We start from the raw sequence: 7,579 nt of genomic DNA, 5'->3' as shown, positions 1-7,579 counted from the left end.
ATTAGGGATTATGCAGAAGTAGGCCCCAGATATAGCTAGAGCATGCCAGTTCAGCAAGGTCATCTTGCCACGGCGGCTCTAGAGGTTCATCAGCCACTAGCCCCCACCGCTGATCAGCTAGTTATAGCCAATGGGGCTATGTCTCTACACAAGCAGAAGCTACTTAGGGTGTTTCAGAGATTGTCCCCACCTAGATTTTCTAGAGCTATAGGGGAGGATGTTCATGAGTTTCTTAAGATATGCCAGGAGAAGCTCCAGTCCTTGGGTATCGTAGAGTCAAAAGGAGCCAACTTCACTGCTCACCAATTCCATGGGCCTGTTAAATAGTGGTTGCATTTGTATCTATTGACCAGGGTAGCTTTGTCACCACTGGTATTATTGGAGGAGTTTTTAGAGGCTTTCTTGGCTAGGTACATACCACAGAGCTTCAGGGACAGGCTTCATAATTAGATTACTACGTTAGAGCATAGCTTCATGACTGTCTCAGAGTATGAGGCAAGGTTCCATGAGTTGTCTCACTATGCCACCATGCTATTTCCACCGAGGAGGAGAGAGTTTGTTGTTTGATGATTGGACTCAGATTTCAGTTGAGAATTGAGATAGAGCCCATGGCTTTAGTAGGGTGATCATTTTTGGATGTTGTAGATCACACCCGTACTATAAAGCATATTCTTCACAAGGTCCACGGGGGCAGCAACTAGAGGGATCACCACCAGAAAAGCTAAAGAAAGTCCCGATCTAGGCCTAGGGACTTCTATGATAGGTCTTGCCCAGAGTTTCAGCAGGGCTAGTCCAACCGACCTTTTTAGGCAACATTACCTCTTTCAGAGGATAGTCAGCAGTGTATGGGTAATCTTAGCATGAGCTAGAGTTTGAGGGGATCAAATTACGGGTAGTTCCTCCCAGGGTTGCTATGATTATGGTGAGCTATACCAATGGTATCGAGATCTCCTATGTCATGGGATACTTGCTCCAGCTCCTAATGCATCCAGGCCAGTTTCAGTAGTATCCCTTCCAGCTAGAGGTGGTAGTCAGGATCAAGATCGTCGGGGTGGTTGACAGGGTGCTAGAGGTTGAGCATAGTGAAATAGGTTATGCAGTAGGTCAGACGCACCGGGTAAAGGTGCTCAGAGCCATTTCTAGACAACACAGGCCAGGGGAGAGGTTGAGGCATCTGATGATGTCATCACAGGTACTTTTATTATGCCATCAGCCTGCCTCAGTTTTATTTGATATAGGCTCCATATTTTTGTATGTATCTGTTTATTATGCTCCCCAATTGGGTATGATTTCAGATTCCTTGGCAGAGCCGAATCTTATTTTGACCCTAGTAGATGAGTCTTTAGTAGTGGATCAGGTATTGCGATCTTTCTTATTGACTATCAAGGGTTATGATACTAGAGTTGATCTCATTCTACTAGATATGATTGATTTTGATGTGATTCTAGGCATGGATTGGTTATCCCCTTACCATGTGGTCTTAGATTTCTATGCTAAGACCGTTACCTTAGCCATGCCTGGCATTCCTCCAGTATTTTGGTAGGGTGCTTATAGTCGTATCTGATAGGGATTATCTCTTTTATGTGGGATCAATTGTTGGTTGCTTCTAGGTGTTTAACTTATTTAGCATGTGTGCATGATATTAGTTGGGAGGGCCCTTCAGTTGATTCAGTTCCTATAGTACGAGAGTTTGCAAATGTGTTTCCTACAGACATACCTGACCTACCTAGAGTATGATATTGATTTTGCTATGGACTTGGATTTAGGCACCCTTCTTATTTCTGTTTTGCCTTATTGGCTAGACCCACAAAGCTCAAGGAGCTTAGTGTTCAACTTGAGGACCTTTTAGGTAAAAGGTTTATCTAACCTAGTGTCCTGTCTTGGGGTGTCGTAGTCTTTTTGTGAAGAAAAAGGATGGTACTATGCGGATGTGTGTTGATTATAGGCAATTAAACAAGGCGGGGGTGAAGAATGGTAACCCCATGCCTCATATTGATGATTTATTTAATTAGCTTCATGGTGTCGTAGTGTTTTCTAAGATTGACTTGAGATCTGATTACCATCACTTGAAGAATAAGGTAGCAGATATCCCTAAGAACATATTTAGAACTCAATACGGACATTATGAGTTCTTAGTGATGTCTTTTGGGTTGACTAATTCCCCTGCTGCCTTAGTGGACTTGATGACCCGTGTATTTAAGCCATACCTTCATTACTATGTCATAGTCTTTATAGATGACATTTTTGTATATTCGCGGAGCCGAAGTAGCATGAGAAGCATTTGAGATTAGTGCTCTAGACTTTGAGAGATCAGTTCCTTTATGCCAAGTTCTTAAAGTGCGAGTTTTGGCTTGATTCTATAGCATTCTTGGGGAGACGAAGATTGAGGCTATTCGAGATTGGGCCAGACCAAGCTTTATTTTTGAGATTTGTAGCTTCATCGGGCTAGCAGGTTACCATCGTCAATTTTTTGAGGGCTTGTCTACCATTGCAGTTCCATTGACTCGATTCACTCACTAAAATATTCCATTTGAGTGGTTTGAGGAGTGTGAGTTGAGCTTTCTGAAGCTCAAGGAGTTACTTACCACCTCTCCTATATTGGCTCTTCTAGTTGAGGGTGAGGGATTCATTGTGTATTGTGACACATTCATCATCGATTTGGGGTATGTGTTGATTTAGGGTGGCTGAGTTATAGCATATATGTCGAGGCACATTAAGTTGTATGAGCACAACTACCCCAATCTTGAATTGGAGTTGGCAACAGTAGTTTTATGCTTAAGAATTGGAGGCATTACCTAGATAGAGTTCGTTGTAAGATCTACAATAATCACAAGAGACTTTAGTACATTATAAGTCAACGGGATCTTAATTCGAGGCAGTGCTGTTAGATTAATCTCCTAAAGGACTACGACCTCTCTATTCTCTATGATCCGAGCAAGGCAGATATAGTGGTGGACTCCTTGAGTTAGAAGGCAATGAGTATGGGTAGTCTAGCCTTCCTTTCTATTGTAGAGAGGCCTATGGATTTAGACATCCAGTCCTTAGCTAACATGATTATTCGACTTGATATTTCGGATTTCAGGCATGTGCTAGCTTATGTAAAAGTTTAGTCATCTTTATTAGATTAAATTCATGGTCGACAGTTTGAGGATGAGGAGTTAGTAGCACTTCGAGATCAAGTTTTAGGAAGAGACGCTGGTGAGGCCACCTAAGATTCAGTTGTGGTTTTGAGATTTGATGGTCGCTTATGTGTTTCAAAAGATGGAGGTTTGATTCAGTTGATTCTTAGTAAGGCCTATGATTCCTGATACCCTATTAATTCAGGCACCAGTAAGATGTATCATGACTTGCGGCAACATTACTAGTGGAGAAGTATGAGGAGAGATATTGCAGACTATGTGTGGCATTGCTTGAGTTATCAGTAGGTGAAAGTCGAGCATTTGAGGCCTGGTAGAGAGTTTAGATATTACCTATTCTTGAGTGGAAAAAGGAGCGTATCACCAAGGACTTCATTATGGGGTGGCCTCGCACTTCTAGATGTATTGATAGCATTTGGGTCATCGTTGATTGACTGACCAAGTCCTTTCGGTTCATACTTCCTTCAGTTCTAAGAGATTGGCTCATATCTACATTCGGGATGTAGTTCGTCTTCATGGCGTGCTTGTTTTTATTATCTCAAACTAGGGGTCACAGTTTACATCTAGATTTTGGAGGACTATTCAGGAGGAGTTGGACACCAGCATGACCTTAGCATAATTTTTCCGGCGTAGATTGATGGTCAGTTAGAGTACACTATTTAGGTTCTTTAGGATATGTTGTGTGCCTTTGTTTTGGATTTTGGATGTCAGTGGAATCAGTTCTTGCCTTTGGCAGAATTTGTATACAACAACATCTACCACTCTAGTATTCATATGGCCCTATTTGAGGCCTTATCTGGTAGGTGTTGTCGCTCTCCGATTGGTTGGTTTTGAGTCTATAAAACCTAGGTCTCATGGTATAGACTTGATTCAGGAGGCCTTAGATCTTGTGAGGGTGACTCAAGAGAGTCTAAAGATAGCTCAGAATAGACACCAAAGTTATTTTGATCGTAGACGTCGACCATTGAGATTTGTCATTGGTGACAGAGTATTCCTCAGAGTATCTCCCATGAAGGGCATGATGAGATTTGGGAGGCAGGGCAAGCTTAGCCCTAGATATATTAGGCTTTTTGAGATTTTTAGGATAGTTGGTTATGTTGTCTATAAGTTAGCCTTGCCTCCAGCATTCTCAGCTATTCATTCAATTTTTCATGTTTTGATACTGCGCTGATATATTCCAGATGAGTCGAATATGCTTCATTATGATTCAATTGAGTAAGATAATCATCTGACCTTAACTGAGGAGAGAGTTTCCATCCTAGATAGAGAAGTGAGGCGGTTGCGATCCAGAGCCATTCTTGTGGTTTAGGTCAGTTGGAGGCATCATCCAGTCGAGGAGGTATCCTAGGAGACCTAGCAGAAGATACATGAGCAGTTCCCTGGCTCATTTGACCCTTTAGGTACTTCTTGACTTTTATTTTCTAGGACAAATGTTCTTTCAATATTGTATGTTTAATGACTGTCCAAGTCATTTTTGAGTTAATGCATTCATTTATTTGTTTAAAGCATTCCTATAGCGACCCCAAATTATTTATGACTTGCTAGAACTGATTGTTCGATTATGTGGTCATTTGTTTGGATTTTATGCCAGTTTCCCTATTTTAGAGCTTTTGAAACTTAAAAAGTTGATTTTGGTAATAACTTTAGGTAAACGACCTCAAAATGGTATTCTAATAGTTCCATCTGATCCAAAATGACCAAATTAGGCTAGTAGCATGGTCGGCAAGAGTATTAAGGCTTTCGGTGCGACTTTGGACCATTAGGCATTTTAGCCTTCAAAATTTGGCCTAAGTTTAACTTTGGTCAACATTCTTGGAAAGTGCACTCAGATGAAAATTTTAGTAGCGTTATTAGTTATGAAATATTTAGTTTGGTCTAGAATGACCCTTCGTGCACTTTCCGAGGCTTTTGGTCTGATCTCTAGGCCTATTGTGGCATTTGACTAAAAATGGTACTTGGTTGTAGGACCTACTTTTTTTTCAAAATGACATTGTATCAGAATTTTACTCCGCCATTGAGTCCAAAAAATTAAATTTGGTGGGGTAGCATATCTCGTTTGCATGCACGGGGTTCCAAATGAATCTCAAGCACACCATTGGAGACTTGGCCACTTCCAAAACACAGCTGATGAAGTTGTTTCTGGTGCCGTCATGAAAGCCACCCATTTTAGCAACCAGGGTATCGGTAAAGCGAGGGGCCCATTGGGGGGGGGGTGTTGCTGAAGTGATAGGATGGTCGTTAAAGCAACCTCTTTCTAAAGCGATAGGGTCCTCGCTTTAGCGAGGCCCTCCCCTTTGAGGTGGCCGCTTAGGCGACCTTCAGGGTCACTTTTGCGATGCCTGGATTTGCTTTAAATCCATTTTCAATTATATTTCCCCAACTTCAAACTTAGCTTTCTCTCTTGTTTCTTGGCGAAATTGGGTGATTCAAAGGCTAAGTTGTGGGTAATTGCTAGGAGAAGGTGTTAGGAACTTCATAAAGTGGTTGGGAACCTCGTCTCTGACCTGGGTTCCAGCTAAAGTACTAAGTAAAGTCCCTGCCCTAGACATACCCTCCATGAAACAAAGGATACTGGCCTGCATATCTTGAAGCACTAGTGTAGCCACAAATCCCCGAGGAGGCTGGGCTGACCCCACACCACCCGACTGATGTTGAACGTGCTCAGCCTGTATATCAGGCTTTGATGATGGTGCCAGCTTCTGATTTCAGCCCGATGTTTTAATTCGTGCTCTATCTTGACCTCTAGGTCGACCTTGACCTCGACCCCTAACTGGGTTTCTATCTGCAGGTGCAGGAGGCTCTCGTCCACCCGCAGATGAACTCGTCCTAGCAATTTGAGAAAGAATAAAACAAAAGAAACTCATAAATTACAATAGTAAAACAACATATAATATGAGACAAGACAAGTGTAATAGTCCTAAGAATTCCCTATAGCTTCTCGAAGATAGGATACGGGTGTCATCGCACTAATCCCAGAGACTCTACTATGCACTTGCTCTTGTACTAGTGAGACAGGTGAACCTAAAGATCTGATACGACTCTCTCATTACCCGAAATCGGGCCATGATGGCGCCTACTAAAACCCCTAAGTAGGCAATCCTAAACCCAAAACACAACTAGCAAAATACAATAATTTAAATATAACAACAACAACAACAACAACAAGAGAAAGACAGGAATATCATATAACAAATAGTCCATATCATAATATCTGTAGTGCAATACAAAATATACAAAAGAGGCCCAAAAGTGACCGAGAAGAACAATTGACACAAGACCAAATCTTCAGACCTAGTGTCACCTATACAGAGCTACTAAGTATAGAAAAGTTATATATACAAGAGAACTAACTAATCAAAATACAAAATACAAGTCAGTACAAAGGAGGTAAAGCAACAAGTCTCTCGATGGTATGAGCTCACCACGATCCAAGCTCGTGACAACCAAGGAGAATTCAATGCTCACGGTGGTGGCTCGTACTAGAGCTACATCACAAAAAGATGTAGAAGTATAGTATGAGCACCAAAACATGAGGTACTCAGTAGGCATCATAGGCCGACCGAGCTTAGGAAGATCATATATTTAAATAAGCAGCAAGATATTTCTAACATAAGTCTGATTAAAGGGCTAAAAGTAATAAAAAAAACTACCAAAAAGTAAGGAAACAACTAATCTACCACACCAAGCAACAACACAATCAGTCCATCACACAATAAGGTGCAATGCATATGTGGCGAATATAGAATAAATGCAAAAAGTTCTGAATTTTTCTCGCCGACTGTCCCATGGACCGCTGAGGCAAATTGCAGAATCCAGCCTCAATTTATCAAAAAATTAAAGAAATCCAAAATGTAGTCTGAGGCAATCATAGCTTATTAATATATGCCTTATATAGAGAAAATGGTGCATTTCTCTCAAAAATTTGTTTCCATCAATAAATCAATCGAAAATCAGAAATCCCGCTCCCTTAGAGCTAAAAGTCCAGAAGAAAGAATAGTGTAACTAAAATAGTTCAAAAACCTCTTTACTTCCAGAAATCAGATGAAAATATGCCATGAACATGCTTTTACACCAACACAATCCAGTAAACATCACAAAATAATCCAAATCATACTTATAACCAGATAAAACACCTGTTACAGCTAAAAAGTACTAACCTGGAACTTTGCCAGTCCAAGCTCACAGCCTTAGGACCAACAGTACAATCAGAACAACAATAAAAGAAATAAAGACCCAACACACAACATCTAACATTCTAAAAATACTCAAATACGGAGAAGCTAAGTTTCATATCACCTAGAAGTATACTAAGGAGAAAAACTCGTATAAGTCCAAGGATCAACCTAGGCTAAGGCTTACTGTCTAAAACAAAGTTATAACACCCAAAAATAGCCAATTTCAAACTCTAAGGATCTTGTAAGCCTAAAAGTCACCACTAAAAA

The sequence above is a fragment of the Solanum dulcamara genome, chromosome 1 (assembly GCF_947179165.1).
Source record: "Solanum dulcamara chromosome 1, daSolDulc1.2, whole genome shotgun sequence".
NCBI classification, from domain to species: domain Eukaryota; kingdom Viridiplantae; phylum Streptophyta; class Magnoliopsida; order Solanales; family Solanaceae; genus Solanum; species Solanum dulcamara.
Note: the sequence above shows the minus strand (reverse complement) of the source record.